We start from the raw sequence: 23389 nt of genomic DNA, 5'->3' as shown, positions 1-23389 counted from the left end.
GCCTTCTCCCGCGATACACGTTAAAATGTTCGGTGTAAAAAATTAATTCATTTCTAGCACTAATTGAACACGTGTGCCCTAAATGTAATGGACTCAGACAAACTCACCTCAAGTTAAATTAACACTGAGAAGTTTGCTGGGAGCTTGTGCAAAACCCAGTGTAGCTGCTTTTTTGGTTTCCAAATTTTAATTGATAGCGGGTCATTTTCAAAATTAGGTTTCTTAATGCAAACGGAGTAGCACTCCAGCTTCTAAAAGCACCCGTTGGCTTTAGTTGAGCTATGATAAATCAGCCATTTGGTCTCCAGTAAATGTCCAGCAGTGCTAAGTGCTAACAAGTAGATGGGCTGAAAACGATGCTAATTCACAAGATGGGTCCGCGGCAAAAATGCAATTAAGTTATATGGGCGATGGAAAATTACTCAGGATGCTCGCCTTCCTTTCCTAATGAAGGGGGGAACCTGCGGACCAATGAATAAAGTTCCTCTGCAGACCCTCCTACTCAGACTTCCTCCCTACATCACACTCTGTAGCGCCCCCTGGAGGACAGGCTGATTTGTGTTCAAATTTAGACTAAGCCGTAAAAATTCCCATTGTGTTAAATTAACTCTTGACACATTTCACGAGTCGATGAGGGACCAAATGTACTCCATTAGAGTCCAGCTCGTTCTCTTAGTGTTGCTTTTACACTGAAAAGCCAGCAGCCGCAGTAGCTTTTCCTTGTTGCTTTAACAGGTTTGTACCAGTACTGCAAAGTATTTGAGACAAGTAGGAGTCATGGAAATTGAAACATTTCCTCAAAATAATCTTTTTTTTTTTACTGCACTTTGAAAGAAAATGACATTCCAAGGGTGGCATTATTTGGGTTGAACGAAAGCCTCATTTTATGTTCATAGTTACCTGTTTCTCTGTAATCCAATCTGAGAAATGGCATGCATGTCTAATCTATAGAGCTAATGTAAATCAGCTTTACGGTTATACAGGAAAGGATCAGTACTGTAAAGACTGCCAGATGGTTTCATTCCCTGAGTCTTCGGTCTTTCTGATAAAGTATATTTATTCTTTATTGTAGCCGTAGGCAACCCTGGTGCCGGACTGCCCGTGATGTTTCTGGTTTGTGTTCCATCCAAGCTTGATCTCCAGAGTTAAACGGATTAAGAGTCTAAATACAGAGAACCACTGAATACCTCCAGCACACGGTCACCTGCATGCATGAAGTCTAATAATTAATACAAATGACAGGTACCATTAACTCTACGAAAATGAAAACCATTATGCAGTTATAGGTTTGGACGGGGGAAAAACCAGGGGAACTCAGAGTCCAGGGCCGCCTGCCCTTATTTTACAGGTTCAACAGAAAATAAATGACTGTAATATATAAATAAGTGAATGACTCAGGCTAATTTTATGAGGGCCTGGCGGTATTTTTGACCGAGGCCTGACGGCTCAGCAGACTGCAGCGGGTGATCAGTCATGTTTCAGTCGGTGGCCATTTTGAGAGAAGCCCGATTACATTTTTTATGGTCCGGTACTGCAGGACGACGCGGTTGATTGAAAAAATAAATCTGAACCCATGCAATGATCTTAGGTAAACCCTGCCTGCGCGGGGGCGGGGGGGGGGGCACTGGACACCTCTGGAATATGATTGGCCACCACAAGTGGGTGGCATCCCTATTTTTCCACCTAAAATTGCGTATTATCATTGGCTTTTATAACTGTAGGTGATAGGCGCCCCCCCCCTTACTGAGTCTCTGACACTCCTCCTCCCCCACCTGGGCCACCCCATGAAGAAAATCCAGATAGCGCCCCCCCGCCCTGCCAGATGATTTTTAAAAAACTTCTCATATTTTACTGTTGATGGCATTGATATTAATAGTAATAGATAAATTCACTCCACACCAGTATTTTTCTCATGCCAGTTTATGCAAGGTTACCTGGTTCCCTCAGAACATCAGCTGGCCTTCACAGTATTTCACAGATTCTCCACGACTCCATTTTCAGCCAGTCTGGAACTCTGCGTCTCGGAGACGACAGAGGCCTGCGCACGCACATTTATTTATTTTATTTTATTATTATTATGTTTATTGTATTTTCATCACGATTACAGAAGGAACGGTGAACAACACGGCCCTGTTTGAGCCATCCGATTCCACACGGGAACGTTGATGAGATTAGATCAGCTTGCATTACGTTCATTTAACAGACGCTCTTATCCAGAGAAACTTGGAAGAGGACAGAAGAGAATCTATATGAGCGATGTGAGTAGCAGTTGCTAAATCTGGATAACAAAATTCCCAGTCCAGCGTACACTGCCTCACTAAAGTACTAAATGTGAGATACTCATGGCGAATCTGGCACTGAACACATACAGAGGAGATCTAGATCACACCATAATCACTCCTTTATTTATACAGGGGTATACACTGTATAAATAACACTGTATAATACCACATTGGATTCCACTGCCACTAGAGGTGAAAGCACAGGGAATATGTTGTCCTTACAAAAAAAAATAAAATAATAAAAAACAGAAAACAGAAAGGTCTATGGGTCATCAGGAATCAAAATCACATTTTTTTTCATCTCAAAAAACCTTTTCTTTCAGTTTGTCTTTTTTTCAACAAACTCGTTTTGCCCATGTTTTTTCTGTCAGTGTCTGTGTTTTGTCTATTTCCCGGTTGTTTCTCATCATTCTTTTTGGCTATGATGGCTACACACACACAGACACACACACACACACACATACACACACACACACCGCCACGCTGAAGGCTGATTGCTGTCCCTTCACCCTTTTCTCCTGCCCTTAACGCCGGTGACTCGGCACGTGGGCGAGAGGGAGGGACACGTGCCGCACACCGCGTGCCACGGCCTTCCGAACGGTCAGCTGCTCGTCCCGACACGAGGCTGCTCAAGCAGCGCGGCAGCCACACCAATATTCACCATTATTCACTATTATTCACCAATATTCACTATTATTCACCGATATTCACTATTATTCACCAACATTCACTATTATTCACCAATATTCACTATTATTCACCGATATTCACTATTATTCACCAACATTCACTATTACTCACCAATATTCAACAATATTCACTATTACTCACCAACATTCACTATTACTCACCAATATTCACTATTACTCACCAATATTCACTATTATTCACCATCAGCAATTACAGACAGGGAATACACTGCAATATATTCTCCATAACCGTAACGACGAGGGAACACATGGCAATATATTCATCAACACCCCGTACAGGACATGGGAATATATTCATCAACACCTCTTACAGAGAGGGAACACACTGCAATATACTCACCAACACACTTCTACAGAAAAGGAGGACAAGACAATATATTCAAATATACTACCAATAGCAGGAAATACACTGCAACACTTGCATTGAAAGTATGTGAAAATGGAGAGAACTGTATTAGAGAGAACTATAAGATAGAACATCTAGAGAACCGTATTAGAGAATCGCACTAGAGAGAACTGCAGGAGAGAACTGCACTAGAGGAAGTTAGACATAACGTTACTAGAAGTTGTCAGAAAGTTTTTTAAAAAAGTGAGATTTCATGTGCAAAATCAACCCACAGTCTTTTTCCTCAGCCACATATACTGAGAGATGTGTGTAGAGATGTGTAAGAGATGTCCTTCTTGGTGTCGGATTTTCCACCACCTAGAGAAGCCTGAGAGAGACATTGCGTGTCTGTGCGGTCTGTGTCTGTTACATCCTCTCTCCCCCGATAATTCAAATCTGGAAACATCACACACACCTCTCTGGCCCGATCGATCAGGCGACAGAAACTGACGCTCTTACGGTGAACTCTCAGACAAACGGATCGGCGCTGTGCGTTTCTACCTCTGATGCCACCCTGGGGGACATGGGCGGCTGGGATTGGAATAAAAGCCCCAGCCTGTGTCACAGCTCAGATGCACGGCGCACGCTGAATCGGGGGAGACCGGCCCCCTCGTTCGCCCGAAGGCCAGCGGCGCGAAACACAGAACGCCGGCCAGAAAAACGATCTCATGTTTTTATTTTCCTTTAAGTTCCTTCTGCCAGGAGCCAAAAGGGGAATAACAATAACAATGGAGAACTTCACAGTGCCAGGAAAGCGGTGACTCAGATGGGAGACCATCGATAAGGGCTTAAACTCCTGGGCTTAGATATCCAAACGGTCAAATCAGCACGTAGGGCAGCCAAGACATTATAGACTACACAGATGGTCAACTCCAAACAATTTCCATCCATCTTCCAGTTGTCATGACGATGGGCAGTTCACTGAAGGACCCTCCCCGAGATGAACTGAAGTGGTGCTGCATTTGGTTGCACGCACGCCCCTTTACGAATATTCAGAAGATGCATCAGATCAGGAATGTTTCAGCGTCAACGGAACCGGACAGCAGAACTTCTGACATTAAGAATACGGAGCAGGGCATCTGGCTCTCCCGCGGTAAATATCTACGCCGTTGCTAAGCGACGGCGGAATATTGGAGCAGACGCTTTTTTTTTTCGCCCGTTCGCCACACACACCGCGTGGGAGGCACAATGGAAGCAGCCCCGGAAACAGCCTGTTGCTAAGACGCAGCAGATCCGCCTCACCCCATTGGACAAGAGCTGGCCAATGAGCACACAGAGCCCCCCCACCCACCCTCACCCCTGGAGATGCACCGGCCCAGCTGGACAGAGCCACTTGTGGGGTTTTTGTGGTTTTGATTGCACCGTCCCTGTCCGTGCTCTGTTCATTTAATGCATCAGGCCCCGGGGGCACTCAACGTGGGGGATGGGGGGGTCCTGCTCCTTTTCGTTTTCACCTGAAGATCACCAAGTAATTCAGACCCAATAAACCCGGAGTGTTGGGGTAATCAGCTGCAGTAACTGACCAATGAGACGCTGAGAAACACCCGCAGTCCCCTGTGCCCCTCGCGGCTCGGTCAGTGGTGGGAAACGCACGCACCGGGGCCGACGGCCGCTGATCTTCCTCATCGTCACCCTCGCACACCTCGCCACCCGGCCCCCGCGATCGCTCCGCAAAGTTTCTCCCAAACGAGAGTCGCCTGGCGAGGCACGGGACGCGACCGTCACCGACGCCGGGACTCACAGTCACAGTCGCACGCCGCGACGCCCAGGAGACTCGACTTCGAAAAAGAAACGCCTCAGAAAGCAATTACAGGAGTTATCCCCGCCGCCGCTCTGCTCCCACGCTTAAACCACACAGGCGGAGAACATCTCCCACCACCGAACGAAGCCTTTAAACTGAAGACAACGTGTGCTCGGTGGAGGAGGAGAAACACAACGTCCCTTCTCCTGAAATAATCACAAATAAAACGCTTCCTTTGCTTTTTAAAGCCAAAAATCATGCAGGAATATCGACCTTCCTTTATACCTGCTTCAAGCCAGCCTTAAAAAGTCAGCAGATTTGGATTTACTGGAAAAATAGTGTATGTACCCACTTGGCCCATCCTGGGCTTCTTAAAGTTTATTAGATTTCTTTTAAAAAAAAATCCATTTTGGGAATAAACCTCAGTAGTTAGAACATTTTCCACCGATATTAAGTGTGTGTGTGCAAGAATGTGTGTACAATGCCTCACATCACCAACCTCTTTATTAGAAATGTTCCACAACATTGCAACCACACAGACAACCAGAGCAGAGTACAGAATGTTCAGAATATCTGTGCCGGTCTCAGATAAATACAATAACGCAGAACCACCAAGAAGCCTTTGAAGTCCCATTTATAATCAATTGGTGTAATATTAACCTAGAAACCGTATCTTAAACAAAAGCACCAGTAGACACACAGCTATTTTTTTTTTTTACAGACACGCCTGTAGCATTATCTCAACAGGAAATCCAAAGAATGTGAGAAAGAATGGGGTGATATCTGAACAGTGCATTGTACTGTACAATGAAATACCTGCAAAGCATCAGCTCAGAAGAAGATGCAGTGCTGCGTGTGTGTGAGACGCGGACAGAGGCAGATGCACTACCGCACATCCTCATTGGAGACCGAGAATTTATGAGCTTTCATTTGCAATTTGCTCAATTAAAACAGGACAAATGTTTGAGTGCTTCACACTCAATTGTCTGTCTGTTTGTTTGTTTGCGTGTAACGGAAGCAGAGAAAGAAAAGGAAATTTGAGGAGAGAGCAGTCACCTTGGGAAGGAACAGGCTCTCTCGCCAGCTAACGAGAAGAGACAGGAGTTGTATTCTCTGAAAGAGAAGGTTTACTGATGGAAGAAGCAGCCAAATGAAAAGGCTTTTCAGGCTTTGTAAGGTGTGTCACATCTCATCTAACCCCCCCCCCCCCCCAGAAGCTCAAAGTCATTACAAAGGGCCACAGTGAGCATCTATTCTCACCGAACATGACAAGACAGGCACTTTGTGAGCACACCCTGAGGTCTGAGAACAGTCACTTAAGCCTTTAAGGTGTCACAAATGTGCGATTAGAATGTTCAGTTATGAACATTCTAATGCTGATGTCACAATCACTGCTGGTAGTTGAAAGCAGTGGAGTTCTAGAACACTGACTTAGAATTTTGACAACAACAAAAAAAAAAACGTCCCGAGAAACCTGCTCTCCAAAGGATTAAAGCAAGTTTTGAAATATGACGCTACCGGGAGGTCCATCCTGCTAAGGTGCAGTTTAAATTCGTGAATGGGCACCGCAGTCTGGTATCAAACGCGGCCCAGAGAAGAGCGACGCGTAATTGGCAGTAGCATTACTCAGGGACGGATGGATTCAGCTCCCTAGCGCCGCCCTGCTGGTCAATCGCGTGCCAGCAATCTGCTGTGCGGGCGAGCTCAGCCTGAGGACTGCGATGCGTAAAGACTCCCGCAGGAGGTCTCGGAGGAGAAGGTGCGATAATGGAGGCTGCAGCAACGAGTGGTCATGCAATGCAATCGGAAGGTTGCAGGTTTGATTCCCAGGTGGGGCACTGCCGTTGTAGCCTTGAGCCAAAGGCACTGAAATTAAACTGCCATTTAAATTGATAGCATGTGAAAGAATGAAAGCTGCACAAGCCGCCCTGGACAAGACCGGCCTGCTAAATGCCTGTAATGTAAATGTGTCTGGTTGGAGAACAAAACTGAGCATTCTACACTGGGAGAATAAAAGAATAAAAATCATGAAAAAAACAAACGTATAAAAAAGCGAAACTCCATTTGATCAGACGTTCTGAATGTGACAGGAGTCCTGCACGTCGTTCAGCTCAACTCAAGTTCACAACTCGGGGGAAAAAGAGAGCATTTCTTGCTGTCATCCCGCCCCCGCAACACCCCCCTCACAAATTCCACGGGAGCTCGACAGAAAGACGAACGAGCGCCTTTCTGCGCAGAGACAGCCTTGAGAGAGCTGTCCGTCAAATATAACAAACGACAGAGGAGAAGGAAAAACGCTCTGCGACACGCAGGGCTGCGGCTCACGGCTTGCACGGACGCCATCGGTCGGGAAATTCACCCTTGTCAAATGTTTTCTTGAGAAATGTTTTTTTTTTTTGTTTTTTTTTATAAACGCAAATCAATTCTGCCTCCCACGTGCGTGGAGGACGGGCCGCTAATGTGCTGCTAATGGAAAAGTGAAGAAAAGGCGACTCAAACGATCCCTTTAGAGACCGAGCTCTGAGCTCAAGGCGAGGCCATGCATTTATTAAAACGTCTTCGTTGTTGTCAGGATTATGCTGCATTTTGAGTCCCCAAATGCGGAGGGGGGGGGGGGGGGTGGATCAATTCAGTTTAAAAAAAAAAACGAAGAAACTGTTCACTATTCTTGTTTTATTAAAAAAGAAATCTCTCTCTCTCACACACACACACAGAATAGCAAAGATGGAACATAAATGGCTGAGGATATAAATGAATACATGTTCAGGGAAACAGCAACAGGAAGCTACAGTCACTTTTCTCCACTGCACTCTATGGTACCGTACACAGGTTTAGCAGTGATTCAGCAGGTACTAGCCCAGAAAAACCCAAAAAAAACAAAGACAAACTAACAGGAAACAGAGTAATGCATTCTGGGTAAAGACAACCAAATGTAGACACAGGGACACATTTGCAGCTCTTTAAAAAAAAGAGGTTGTTTGGCATAGATGGAAGCAAAAAAAAGAATAAAATAAGATATAAAACCTACATAACACTGACATAAACATTACATAACCCCTGTTATAACCAACCGTGACAGCTCATTACAGCCTGTGACCAATGTCATGGCACTGTCACAAACCTATGTAACAATAACTTCAGGTTCATTGTAACTGATTATGTTCTGTAAAATCGTGCACAATTCCTAACATTTTCACAACTCAAGTACCTACTTCAGAAGACTCATCACCCAACATTCTGCATGGTTTTGACTCTGATTTTTAAAAAAAATGTAAAATTGTATTTTGCTAAAGGAAGCTTGTGCCAGATTGTTAACCACAGGGTCCAGGCCTGACTTCACGCCCGTAGAGTTGCGGTTCAGAGTAGTGTACGCTAGCCGAAGGGCTAATTAGCACCAGCACATGGGGCTTCAGCGAGGCCATGCTGGGCTCTCCTCATTTTGAATTACAGCACCGCCCAACACAGCAGCACAATGCAGGATAGGATATAGGGAAGCACACCGTGATGAACCTGAAACTGAGAATCCCACTGTGATTGGCCGAGCTGGAAAACTGAAAACCACTGTGATTGGGTTAGCTGAATCCATTGAGATTAAATTACCTTAAGCCACTGTGATTGGGTGAGCAGAATGAGCCACTGTGACTAGGTGAGCAGAATGAGCCATTGTGATTGGGTGAGCTGAAGAAACTGTGACTAGGTGAGCAGAATGAGACACTGTGATTGGGTGACCAGAATGAGCCACTGTGATTGGGTGGCAGAGGGAGGACTGGTTCCAATATGAAAATCTGCAGACACTGACTGCAGACTCAGGCAGGCACAGGTTCATGAAACGAGAAGCCTTGGTTTATTTTTTAGACATAAATCAAGGTCTGTGCTAAAATGTAAAACTGAAGACTGACTGGAAATATGGTAAAGCTGTTCAATTAACTGCCCAGTAGGTTTAAACTTAATGCAGGCAGTTACCGGCACTGAAAAGAGAAGAGGAGGGTTGTGACATGAAAACACTTTTCGGGAAGGCTGTAAACAAGTCGTGCAGCTGCATTCTGGGATAGCTGCAGGGGGTTGAGTGGCATGAGTATGGAGACCGGCAGAGAGAGAGAGAGAGAGAGACGGGAATGGGCCAGTGATGAAAGCACCAGGACCTGGAGTAAGAGCTGTGTAGAGTAGCCCAAGCACCAGGGCTTGGAGTAAGAGCTGTGTAGAGTAGCCCAAGTACCAGGGCCTGGAGTAAGAGCTGTGTGGAGTAGCCCAAGCACCAGGGCTTGGAGTAAGAGCTGTGTGGAGTAGCCCAAGCACCAGGACCTGGAGTAAGAGCTGTGCAGAGTAGCCCAAGCACCAGGGCTTGGAGTAAGAGCTGTGTAGAGTAGCCCAAGTACCAGGGCCTGGAGTAAGAGCTGTGTGGAGTAGCCCAAGCACCAGGGCTTGGAGTAAGAGCTGTGTGGAGTAGCCCAAGCACCAGGACCTGGAGTAAGAGCTGTGTAGAGTAGCCCAAGCACCAGGGCTTGGAGTAAGAGCTGTGTAGAGTAGCCCAGTACCAGGCCTAGTAAAGCTTGTGCATAGCCCAAGCACCAGGGCCTAGAGAAGAGCTGGTGGAGTAGCAAGCACCAGGGCCGGAGTGCAGCTGTGTGAGTAGCCCAAGCACAGGGCCTGGAGTAAGAGCTGTGTGGAGTGCAAGCACCAGGCCTGGAGTAAGAGCTGTGAGTAGCCCAAGCACCAGGGCTGGAGTAAGAGCTGTGTGAGTAGCCCAAGTACCAGTGTTTGGAGTAAGAGCTGTGTAGAGTAGCCCAAGCACCAGGGCCTGGAGTAAGAGCTGTGTGGAGTAGCCCAAGCACCAGGGCCTGGAGTAAGAGCTGTGTAGATTAGCCCAAGCACCAGGGCCTGGAGTAAGAGCTGTGTAGATTAGCCCAAGCACCAGGGCCTGGAGTAAGAGCTGTGTGGAGTAGCCCAAGCACCAGGGCCTGGAGTAAGAGCTGTGTGGAGTAGCCCAAGCACCAGGGCCTGGAGTAAGAGCTGTGTGGATTAGCCCAAGCACCAGGGCCTGGAGTAAGAGCTGTGTGGAGCAGGCCTCCCCACATTAGCCATGCAGCCCAGCCCTGTAGCACTGACCCGCGGCGAGTTCACTCCCAGCTGGGGGGAGTTTGAGTGATAAACTGACCTGAAAATAACAGCCCAGAGGCAGCCCTGCTCGCTAATGGCAGTAATGAGTGTCCGTCAGGACGGGAACTCTGCCCTCATTAGCCGGTACCGCTGAGGCCCCGCCCCCTCCTCAAGCGCCGCTCACGCCCGGAAGGGGGGGGATAGGCGGCGGGGGGGACGCACACTGGTGTGTACCCGTTACACGATGGCCATTGGAGAATAATTCACACACCCCCATTGTCAGGAAAGAAAAAAAAAAAATTTATCGTGTCAGTGAGCTCTGTGCAGAGTGCTTTTCCACCACATTCATTAGGGCATCGCCATTGCATTAGCCCGACAAAAATACACCCGGATACGGACGGAAGTAGGTCAAAATAACAAGCAAAACAACCCAAGCTCAGCAGGCAGAGCAAACAGTTGTGATGAAGAGGACTGTCCTACAGCCATTTGATAAGTTTTTCATTGAAATATGGAAGAAATAAATGCAAACATATCAGTCTGGTACTTGGGTCTCTCTGGTTGCCTGTATAATTTAGAATTGGCAAGGTTCTACTAGCTCATAAGGATGTCAATGGTATGGCTCCATGTGCAAGGTGCTGGCTATTTGTAAGGATAGCTGAATTCACAATGGGGCACAGAACCATCCCCTATATACTGTAGCTCTTTTTTTACGAAGTAATCTCCTTACATGTGCGTGACCTTCAGACACAGTGTGCTGAAATGCAGGCTCAAAGCTGCATTCGTTCTCTGTTAGTCAGTCCAATCGTTAAGAGCTGACCTGATTCCCTGTTCCTACGTGTCCCGGGTCATACGTGGCCTTCACGCCAAATCAACAAGCCTGTGTACGGACCGAGCCACAAACCCAAAATCAGAAATAACTACGCGTAATACGAGACGCTCGTTATAAATCACGTCTTCCCGTAGTCTCATCAAGAGGAGGAGGCCTGCATCTCTGCCGAAACAGAAAAAACGTGCAGTTTTTAAACCAAAAATGTTCAGTATAATAGGTGAACACAGCTGAAGAAGGGCCCCAAGGCATTCTGAGCAAATACCTTAACAGCGCTGCCTCGTCCGGGAGGCCCGATGTCTGCATTCTGAGCGTGTCCCCTGCCACCAGCTAAATTGCTGGTTGCAAGATCTCGCAAAGAACACGGCGTTCGTTATTGCACCAGAGTGGAGCTTTATTGTGTTTCAGTCCGTTCCAGACCACAAACACTACCACGAAACCCTGGTGTTATCTTAGCAGAGAACAACAAAACAACTCTGAAAGAAGGACACGTTCTCTCTCTCTCTCTAAAGTGACACCAGACGGACATGTGTGTCAATATGCAGCCAATCTAAATTGAACGTGCGCAGCACACACACACAATGGAAATTTGCCCTTCACAGACCAGAACTGCGCCCAGTGCAACTTAACTGGAAAGTGGCGACATCTTCATTGCACGGGTCACCACGACTTTAATGCGCAGAGACATCAATGGTGGTAAGAGAGCAGTGCATGCTGGGATATCGACCACCCTCGTTCGGAGGGGGGAGAAGCTCTTGGATGGGATCTGTAGAAGGAAAGTGAGGAAAACAATTCCCACAGATACCCAGCACCGCTGAGGGACACCGCGACAGACCGCCCTAATGGAACGTGTGCGACCCTACGACAGATACCATTAAACCGATAAAAACCAATAAATCGTTAATGCCTCCATTAATCTCCAGGGGTTTTAAACAGAGCAGAAACAGTGCAAGCCGACAGAACCCCACTGCGGTGCGCGAGGACACAGAATGCAGAAGGCAGCCCTTTAAAAAAACGGGGCGACGGCCTCCAGCTGAAAGCTGCTAAGAGAAGCTGGCGACTTCTCAGTTAACTTGTATTACTACGCCAGGCGCTCTGTAGAGATGGGTTTTACTCAGGAACCATCTTTCTTATTGCCAAGAGCATCCAGAAATTCAATAAAAACACAGAGGCGGCCCTTGTGCGGGTTCTGGAAACCCTTACCTGCGTTTTCAGAAAGGGGATCTGCAGACCCCTGGGGGGATTTTGGGCCACCCCATCCCTACATAATCATCATTACACCCCCCACCCCACCTTTTAACTTATGACAGGGGTCACCGGTATTACTTTGAGCCTGGCTGGTGGTCCCTGGATCAAAAACAGTTGGAATGGGTTGGCATGTAAAGGGAAACCAGGAGGGGGCCGAGTACAGAGCCATGGGGGACACCTGTAGGAAGGTTATGCGCATGAGACAAGTACCCATCCCAGGAGACCTGGAATCTTTAACGACGACAGTGAGCCAGGACCTCAGTTGAAAGTCTCATCCAAAAAAACCGCACTTCATTCAACACAGTGTCCCTAATCCCTGTGCAGAGAAGATTGGTCCAGAGAGAAGACCGCCCCCACCTCAGGAATTGTGCATTTTGCTTGGGTTTAGAAAGGGCTAAAAAAAAAAAAAAAAGGACAAAATGTCTTTTGCCAGCGCAAAAAAAAACTATGAGCAATGAAAGTGGAAATACAAATTAAATGCTACACTGATTAATACATGTCTCTGGGCTAAATGTGATGTGTATTGATGGGCCAATTTCCCAGGCACTTACAGCAATGTTTGAGCCTCTCTGGAAGCTCATGCTGATTAATTTCCCCAATCGCTTATCAACAACAAACACAGAACAAAAACACGCTGGGTTCTCTTTATCAAAGACCCCAGTTTAGGAAACATAATTGAGGATTATGTATTCCATTCAATAATCAACCCGAAAACTGCTGGGCAGTTATACATTTCCGGTTGCACGCCTGCTTACAAACACAGGAACAGTGTTTAAAAAAAAAAAAAGACTTAATACAATAGCAGAGCAACTGAACTTACCATCTGTGGCAGGATACACATTAAATAAGCAGAGAAATTCTCTAAGGATATAATTTAGCAACGTCATCCAGACAAACCAGCACTTTGTATGGAGTCTTGCATCCTCCATGCAAAATTTAATTTCTGATTCCAAGTGCAATGCGAATATTATATTTTCGATTTGAGAGACACTTACAGCACATACGCAGCCCTGGGTCACGGATAATGGGGGATTTCAAAGCGACTCTGAATGCTGCCCCTGTTGTTCCCCTCATAGCAAATTCCCCCTCATTTATACTGTATAGGTAGAAATTGAGAAGAAAGCGTACGACAGAAGGAAAAAAAAAAAGAAGTGTTTCAGCGTCCACATGAAAGAGGAACGCCCGCTTTCCGGCTCTCAAGCCAGCTCTGAGATCTCCAGTCCCCTACACTCCGTCCACACAGGAAACCACTCGCTGTAAAACCTGCTCTCAGAGTAGCTTTAACTCTAACAGCGTATACAGGGGTCCCTGCTGGACTCAGATGAACCGTGTCAGAGGTGATTTAGCACACTGACAGTTTATTTAAATGCAGAGAATCGGGGCTGTGAATTTGAATAGTCTACCGCAAGGAAATGTTCCAAACTTGCACTTGGTCCTTTTATTTTTTTGCACAGTATCTTCCACAGAACACTTCCTCAGCACTGTGCTGGAAGAGCCATATAAACACAGCTAAACCCTCGGTCTTCTTTCGGGGTCTGTTCTGTCCAAAGCCATCCTGCGCGAAGCCACTACTCTACTTAACATGACAACAAATTACTCTGTGATTGAAAATCCTCTTTGCGCACGATGGTTCTGTCAGGAAGTCCCCGACACACAATTCATGTCTTTTTCTTTTTCCTGGGGTTTTTCATTATTCAAAGGAGGAAAAAAAGATACGCAATCCCATTCCTCACTGAAGGTTTATGCCAAGGAAACTCAAATATGGCCCTCGGGGGCCAGTAGTACTGCTTGTTTTCCATTCCTGCCCTCTAATCAGGGACCGATTTTATCCCGGGACACCAAGCTTGAGTTGACCCTCTGAAGAGAAAGGTTTTTTGGAATGTTTTTTTCCTCAACTCTAAGCCAGTGTTCTAGAACTCCACGGCTTTCCCATCACCAGTAGCGATTGCGACATCAGCATTAGAATGTTCAGTTAAGAATGTTCTAATCACGTATTTTTGTGATCTCACACCCTCTCTAGCCAATCAGTGGCATTAATCAATCAAATTAACTATCATGCAGAAAAGGAAACCAGCAGTACTGCAGGCCTTGAGGGCCAGATTGCAGTGTCCCCGGTTTATGCATTAAAAGACCCGGTGCTGGTACTACACTGGTGCTGTACGCTGGCTTTTATAAACAGCCGTGAAAGCAGCACTGTATCAGGCCACAGTAAAACATTTACCAAGGATCAGGGCTGCACGATACACTGAATCACACTTTTTTTTGTTAAGAGTTACTGCCGCCTCGGGGTATATAGCTGATCTTTCGCCATTTCGTTAATTTAATCGTACCTGATGTAGCGGTAAACAACCAAACGTCTGAGGTCATGCGAAACGTTTCCAGGAAAAAACTTAATCACTGATATCCACAGGGTGTTGATAAGACAGCCAATCAGCAGCAAGGCCGTACAGCTTCCATGTGATCTGTTTTTTTTCAATCACATGGAAGCTGCAAGGCCCTGCTGCAGATAGATGGCTGTCTTATCAGCACCAAATAGATATCAGCGATGTTTTTTTCCCTGGAAGCATTTCACATGGCCTCTGATGTTTGGTTGTTTACAACCTCATCATGTATAATTAACAAAAAAGATCAAAAAATCAATTTTATTTGTATAGCGCTTTTTACAGAAAACTGTCACAAAGATGCTTTACAGAGTTGCAGAAAATGGGCAAGAGACAGAGCAAAAAACCAGGCCCGAACCCCCAAACAGCAAACACACGAGGTAAAACGGGCATAGAGGTTAATATTACATTACATTTTAAATAAAATAATAAAGCTCACCTGAACACCCCAAGGCCGCAGGCATTCTGATTACACTTAAAAAATAAAATTGTGATTCAATAAGTCACGCAGCCGTACTAAAGACGTACACGAATGAGGCGACATAGCTCAGGAGTTAAGACCGATTGTCTGGCAGTCGGAGGGTTGCCGGTTCAAACCCGCCCTGGGCGTGTCGAAGTGTCCTTGAGCAAGACACCTAACCCCTAACCGCTCTGGCGAATGAGAGGCATCAATTGTAAAGCGCTTTGGATAAAAGCGCTATATAAATGCAGTCAATTTACCATTTACCAAAGCTCTACTGTGTACAGTAGCTCAGCCCCTGGCAGATCAAAAGAACACGACTGGATTAACTAAACGATTACCTCCCCAAAAACAGATCAGCCCTCACTGTGCGCCCCTGACTTAGCGATAAGCTCTCGGGGGTCATCCAGCGTTGGCAGGTGTCATTTTGGAGCTTCAGGACACGTCAGAGGAAGTTTTCCACTGCCAGAGTTAGAGGAAAATTATCGATCACTTAGTAGGGAACACGCCTCTGGTGGTGAGAGAGAAACAATTCCAACAATGGAACAAGTGGAAAATACATTGGTGACCTGTCCAGGGTGTATTCCTGCCTCTCGCCCAATGCACGCTGGGATACGCTCCAGCACTCCCCCGTGACCCTGTCCAGGATAAGCAGGTATAGATAATGGATGGACCCTGCTCAGGATAAGCAGGTATAGGTAATAGATGGACCCTGCCCAGGATAAGCGGGTATAGACAATGGATGGACCCTGCCCAGGATAAGCGGGTATAAACAATGGATGGACCCTGCCCAGGCTAAGCAGGTATAGATAATGGATGGATGGATGGATGAACATGTGGAAAATGCACTAAGCGTCCTCTGAAACTGTTAAAACGCTGCACAGTTTGATCAGTACAGAGGCAGCCATGACCGTACGGCGACCTGCCCCCCCCCCCCCCCCTTTCCCTCATCTCTCACATCGCTAAGCAACGGAAACTGAATTTATGGTAAGCCCCGTCTAATCCCCTCATGGCTTTTACACACTTCAGTTAAAAACCGACTTAAACATTCCCTCCCCACTTGTCTCCAGCTTCTTGACTTTAAATTTTTGACAGGATGCAAAAGGACTTCAAAAGGGTTTTTTTTGCCGTGCGGCCATTTTGACTGTTTCTTTTTTTTTTACGTCCCAGCCTTCCCCCCTCCTGCATCACAGAATAGTTGTGTGAAACAAAAGCGCGTATGGCTGCGTGTTTTATGGAGCTCTGGGCCTCTGGCTCCGGGCTCTGCGCGCACACACTGCAGCGGGCTGAGCTGATAAATGGCTCCACGCAGCATCGGTCCCTGGTGCACTTTACTTCCCAGGCTCGCGGAGCGCGGAGATAAATAATTTAGATGTGCAGCACACTGTGTTCAGGGCAAGGATATCCCCCCCTCCGCCACTTCCTGCAGGAAAGTGGCTTGTGGTTTTACTTCCACAAGCTCCACATCCAAACACGCAGCCATGAAAGGATTAACTCGGACCAACCTGCGGTTCCTCTGTTCAATCCATCGTTCCCCTTCTGATGTAAACTGAGTCTTTTGGCATGATGCCAAGTGAGAAAAGACTAGAAACATTTTGGCTTTTGTACAGTAAACTGTAAAAGTGTTTAATATAACAACTGAGGGCAAACTTGCACAGACAAAGTGGAGGTTAGTCTGGTGGAGCTGTACAAGAACATTACCGCAGCACAGTCACACCTCTGTGACCTCATCACTACGCCCTAGCTACACCTCTGTGACCTCATCACCATTTTCTAGCTACAGCTCTGTGACATCATCAACACAGTCCAGCAACAGCTCCGTGACATCAACACACCTCAGCAACAACAACTCTGACCTCATCACTACTCCCCAATCGCAGATCTGTGACAGTACTGCTACTCCCTGGCTACAGCACTGTGACATCATCACCACCCCGCAGGCACAACTGTGACATCACAACTACCCATCATGACTCGGGCCACTTTGACAGCCTGTACAATCCGAGCGGAAGCAATTCAACCCAACATCGACTCTGTAGAAGTGTTATAAATTTACCGGTAACGTTGACACGTATAGCCTGAAGCTTCCTCCCACTATTAGATTCATACAGTGAATACGGCGGGTTTCTGAAGTACAGTGTGGCCTAGTTAAAAACAAGTGCAAAATACTGATCTGTGGTTACAGGGGGAACCTGCTCTAAATGTGCACTTGTTCAGTCTACTGGAGTTCAAGTCCTATCTATCCAACCTGCTGAAGCTAGGATCACACCTGTTCCAACCTGCTCTTGATAGATCCCACATAACCAAGCCACTCGAGCCCAGATCACACCTGTCCAACCTGCTCATGTTAGATCATACATGACCAAGCCACTCGAGCCCAGATCACACCTGTCCAACCTGCTCATGTTAGATCATACATAACCACGCCGTTTGAGAGCAGATCACACCTGTTCCACCTGCTCATGTTAGATCATACACAACCACGCCGTTTGAGAGCAGATCACACCTGTCCAAACTGCTCGACTTCAGATCAAACGTCAAGCATCGGACATCCCACTGAGCACCGGCCAGCAGCCTCGACGACCGTCGCCACGGCGCTCCCTGAACAGGGCGGAGCTAACGACGGCAGCGAGGAGCACCTCCTCCCGCGAGCAGCATCCCCACGCAGCCGCGCAACGCGCCTCATCTCGAGTGACTCAACACGAGCCGCAAGAAAAACAATTAGCGATCCTAAAAATAAAAAAAATTTAAAAAAAACAGACGAGGAGGACATAATGTTCCATCTTAAGCAGGTGCTGAGACAGACACCCGAGTGGCAGCCACCCTGTGGGGATTGTCAGAAAAAGACTACACTCCATGATGCGCTACACAGGGGACACGCAGCCTGAGGGAGGAAAGACAGCGTGCGGAAAACACTGTTATCCGTGAGGTAAGCGACTTGAGCGACATCTGGGCCCTGCTTCATGAAGCGGGATAACAGAGCTCGCTGGATAACTGCGCTGAGTAAAACCCGGATACCCTCCCAAATCTGGAACACGGACTGAAGTAAAAAAGAGCCAGTTCCGGGTTTTTACTCGGCGCGGTGATCCAGCTAACTCTGTAATCCTGCTTTGTGAAATACCCCCCCCCCCCCGATCGAGGCTGGACTCTCCTAATGCCGCACATCAGATCTGACAGAGGTATGAAAACCAGCAGCAGATCCACACAGGAGATACGGCTCACTGTGTACAACAGTTCAGTTCAGTGGGACTGCGCACTCTGTATTAAACATGTCACCGTGATTGTAATAATGATGATAATCATCAAGGCTTTTATTTATTTAAGCATTCAAAGGGCTTTACAGACAATTTATAAAGGAGTGAGTTAATATCATAAAAACCTGTAGGCGTATACATAGCTAGAAGGTACAAATAGAAGAAAAAGTGATTTTTAAAAAAACTGTAAAAAAAATTGAAAGATTGAAGACTAAGTATCAAAAAGGGAGAAAAGGGATAAAAACCTAAACGCAGGTGAAAGCAGGTTTATACAAACATCTTTCAAACGCCAGCACAGTCCCTGCACAGCTTCTCACTGCAGTGTGACAAGGACACACGGTTTTGGAGCAGACAGCGTTATGGAAATGTACCAAACAAAAAAAAGCTTGTGGATGTGGATCACATGACGATATCAGTACAGTAAAGTTCCACTGGGTCGCACATCTGCGCGGACGAGTGCTACGTGAGTCACGCTAAAAAGCCCAATGCTAAAGGCAAATACGAAACGCTAAAATTGGATGAGAAGCGTTGGCAGGTTGGACCAATGTTCTGCGAACAGCAATTACGACGGAAATGAACCGGTCAAGTACCAGCAGAGAAACAACCGAGAGCCAAAATTGCCCGCGAAAATGAGAGAACTCATTTCACGGAGGAAAGACGCGACATTATGAAACATAAAATGTAGGTGATCTTTTTTTATGTAGGTCAGGGACTTAAGAGATGTGTGTCAGTGTGTGAATAGGAGGGAAGCTGCTTCAAAGGGTCTGGAGACGACGGGCGATCCGGAGAGAGAGAGAGCGAACGATTTCCGACTGATTCCCCGATTAAATATTCATGAGCTTCAGCTACTCTGCACTGTACACTTGAATAATTTACTGTCTTGATATTACTCCGTCAGTAGCTAATTATTTTGCGGTCATTCTGTCGATAGGGTTGTATTTGGCCTTCCTAAAGAAATGCCTTAAAATATACAGCATCTACACTCCCGCAAGTGGCAATTTCTTAGTGGAATTGCTTTGATTTTTTTGTAATTAGCAATAAGATTTAAGCTTTTACTCACACTTTCCTCTAAACTGTGATGAAAGATTTAAATCTTAAATATAGAATAGAGGAAAGCAACAACTGCATATCTAAAGCAGTATATATTTGGGGGAAAAATATAGACTAATGGAAAATTGACTGATTAATAAACTACTAATATCAAAAAAATCAGCTCAAATGCCCCTTTTACTTTGACACTATGTTCATGAAGACTGTCTAGCAACACAGAACTGAATCCTTTGGACAACGTTTCAGGAGTGTTCCTTCTGATTTTGTCATTGAGCAATAAAAATGCACACGTATCCAAAGAGGAGAGTCTAAAGAAAAACTACACTTTGAAAACCCAGTCTCTCTCGAAGTAAAGGGTCAGATTTGGGGGAACAGGGAAGTGATTTGTGTTTTGTGGCTGAAATTCTCAGGCCCCCTCTCCGAGTAACCGATTAGTCATGTGACACAGGTTAGTCATGTGACGGGGTACCAGGGCCCAATGGCGGACGTGGGTTCTCTCTGTGCTGCCCTATAAATTCTGTCTGACGTTGCAGGTTCCTCAGGAAAGCGGTCAGTAAAAAAAAAAATAATAATAATCAATCTGACCCACAAAATGATTTCCCTCCTGTGTCCCATATATTATTCAAAATAAAATGTTAATGGCTTCAGCAATGTTCAGGTGACTGCTATGTTCAGTTCCAGGTGCACAGTCGAATGATAACTGGTCCCACACAACGGAATGAATGCGTTAGGAAACAACGCTTTCAACAAACCTTAAGTATGCCAGGTTTACCCTGTCTACATGCAACGCTGCCCTAATGAAAACATTGGAGATTTAAATATTTGGCCCAGATGAGCCCACTTCTGCCCAGCCCAGCTCTGCTCTTCTGTGAAGCACCTGATGGAACGGCATCCACTGCGGCCTAACCCCAACGAGGTGATCTACGGGGAACACGCCCTGTGGACTCGGTTACTGACTGGGCCTAGCAACAGAACCGTGCACTTTTCAGGGTGTTAACACCGCGGACCAAACCGTTAGAAGAAGACCACGTCAAAACCTAGTGTATGGCTGGACCTAACACACGTGATCTGGCCGACCAATGGTGTGACTTCAGCACTCAGTCAGTCACTCACAGACATTTGCGTTCGTAGGGCTGGCCCCGCTGTTGCGGTCCAGCCAAAAAAAAGCCACACAGCACAGATTAGGGCAGGAGACCACCCCTCCCCCTTTTAAGCGCCAGACCTCCTAAAAAGTGTGTGCTTGCCCCCTACAGGCCAGCAGCGGAACTTTAACTTTCTAAGGGATACATCAGAGGTCACGTAATTGGCAAGCAATATTCCCACAAGGCTGGTGTTTCAGCATTGTGATAACACTTCTGCAGTATGTTACAGTATATTCAAGAAACACTGCATGGATGTTAGAGAATGGTAGGTGCTATTGAATGCTGCACAATAGAATGTCCTTAGAACAAATTTTAAAGGACAAGAGATGGAAGTCTAGAAGATGGCATTGAGTAAATGCCTTTCTTTACTATATTATATATAACATAGCATAACATAACATAATGGTGAGAACAGACCATTCAGCCCAACAATGCTTGCCATTTTCCTGACTAAAATTACTATGTTTAGACACGACAGGTGTTCCTCTTAAAAGCACTCAGAAAGCTCAGTTAAAAAGCGACAGTTGCTGTACATGCTTCACAAGAACATGGCGGGCATGAATGTGGCAGGTGTTGAGACAAAAACACGAGCAGGCAATATTACAATCCCCTCATATTTATTAACAGTATGTTGTCATAATATGGTAAATGAAACTTGTTGAATAAAACAGCTCAGTCATGCTGAAAACAGCAGTCAAATGATTTATTCTGGACATTCAGCAAATAGCACGCGAAGTGGAGACCAAAGATTCCACAGATTCCAGGATTTGACCAAACAACAATCCGGCCCATGTGTTTGCAATAACAGTACCAGGAACAGCAGGACACGTGGCTCGAGGCATTAATTATTTCTGTTTTTTTGGTGTTGACCTTCACTGCAAAGCAACTTGAATCCTCTTTCTGTTTTTATTTATTTATCTATTTTGACCGAGTGAAAGGTGCTTTTGCGCAAAATAGGTTAAGAGACACGTCAGATTTAACTCGCTGACTTACGCGCGTGCCGCCCTCCTGCCATTTAGTTCCAGGCGACCAGGATTTACAGCTCGTTGATTCTATTCAAGTCCCCTGTGCAATTAGAATACATAGCATACCAAGCAGAAAGCCACCCTCTGTAAGCTCTACACGGAGAATAACAATTTGACGCACCGGCAACATCCGCCGAATTAATTTGAAGCTTTGACGCGTTCAGCGACATTCAGCGCGCACCCAGGTCATCACTAATCTTTCTCGGCAAATGTGGATGTGGAATTTAGTCTGGGCTGTGAACATGCCCCGAGAAGTCCTTGTTGGTTGTGAATACATATTGTAGCTACAAGAAAAAGGGAGGAATGTAGCGGCAATGCGCAATCCAGTCTGTAGCCTTGGCCCGTTCCATATTATACTGTACCAGCGAGACATAAAAAACAAAAACAAAGATGCCCTTCTCTATGCGCGCAAGTGAGTTTGAACTGTCATACACAATCAGAACACCACTAACAGGATCTACTTTCGTGTTTGTATCACAATAATAAGTTTAATGTGATACAAATTTATGTTTATTTCTTAACTGCTGTTTAACTGCGGTTACATTTTATTTGGTGTCGTTCATGTTTGAGCATAACACATGAGGATAATTTTATTTTAAAAAAACATTTTAAGAGCAGGGTGAATATTTTTGCGGAAAACAAATGGGAGGTGGGGTCACTATTTTTCGAACATCATATCGATAGCATTAACCTACCTGTTGTTCTCTCTGTCCTCCTGGTGCTCAACCTCGCTCCCTCTCCGCTCCATTCATTTTCCTTTTACCGGAGCAAACTCGCCTTCTTAGACATCCCGATATAAAAAATATAAACAGCATTTGAACTGATCTGGCCTTTAACTGCGAAAATGGCTACTGCTATGCTACTGCTGCTAACTCGCTCAGCAGCGTAGGCTAGCATTAAAAGTAGGACAATTTAACGAGAAAAGAAAAGCTACCAACTATTTAGTTTACTTTCCAGTTTGTGTAGTGTTGGCACGTTCAAACTGAAGTAAAGGATTTGGAAATGTGCAACCGAAATCCAGCTAGTCCGCCCAAGACGAGACACTTCGTTTATCGCTCGACCAGCGGGGGGCAGATGCTCGTAATTAAATAATGTTTGTTCAGCTTACCACCATTTGCAGTATATGGTATTTTCCCTTTTCAATTGTTTTTTTAAACATGAAAAAACGAGGGCTGTCAAACTGCAGGGCCAACAATGTCTGCAGGTACTTTGTGGTTTCCTTTCAATCAGCAGCCAATTAAAGCCTTGGGAAAAAAGGTGTGTGGACTCTATAGCCAATCAGTGACTTACAATAATCACTCCTGCTCCTGAAACACACGGTAAACCAGCGGACACCTGCTTCCGGGACTGGAGTTGGCCCTGTTTCCCAAAGCAGGATTACGGAGCTAGCTGGGTAACTGTATCGAGTAAAACCCGGAACAGCTCTTTTTACTTCAGTCCATGTTCCAGATTTGGGATGGTTTTGGTTTCAACATTTATGAAATACCCACTGATGTAATCTGATCATTAGTTATAGGTAACCGGAAGTGGAAAGCAATAATTTTTCGGATAAAGGCGATATAGAATTTGCATACGTGTTAAGTTCTTGTTATTTTTTTTAGCTTTTGGGATGGAACGCTGATTTTATGAGGATCTTCACAGGCGGGTAGAACTGGCGGAATCAGCGCCGTCCTTAGTGTGTTACTGACCCGTAGTTCAAACCCATTAACATAGCAACTTTAGCCCCGAGCAAAACTGCTGATGCAACTTTGCCTCTTAACTCTGTGGCGACAATGAGTCACGGTCACG

General features: G+C 45.9%; 1 long non-coding RNA gene across 2 annotated transcripts in view; it reads right to left on the bottom strand.

Annotated features, from left to right (window-relative positions):
• Nucleotides 1–23149, bottom strand: part of LOC135252215 (uncharacterized) — a 34649-nt gene extending 11500 nt beyond the window's left edge. Inside the window, exons 1-2 of one of the 2 annotated variants that reach the window (XR_010329361.1) lie at nt 22710–23149; nt 22297–22381 (exon numbers count right to left, since the gene is read on the bottom strand). This is a non-coding gene — a long non-coding RNA (uncharacterized LOC135252215). Of the gene's footprint in view, nt 1–22296; nt 22397–22709 lie in introns of those variants that run through there. The other variant, XR_010329360.1, reaches the window with a different exon arrangement.
• Between the last annotated feature and the right edge of the window lie 240 nt (nt 23150–23389).

The sequence above is a fragment of the Anguilla rostrata genome, chromosome 4 (assembly GCF_018555375.3).
Source record: "Anguilla rostrata isolate EN2019 chromosome 4, ASM1855537v3, whole genome shotgun sequence".
NCBI classification, from domain to species: domain Eukaryota; kingdom Metazoa; phylum Chordata; class Actinopteri; order Anguilliformes; family Anguillidae; genus Anguilla; species Anguilla rostrata.
This window is presented reverse-complemented; position numbering and strand designations above follow the sequence as displayed.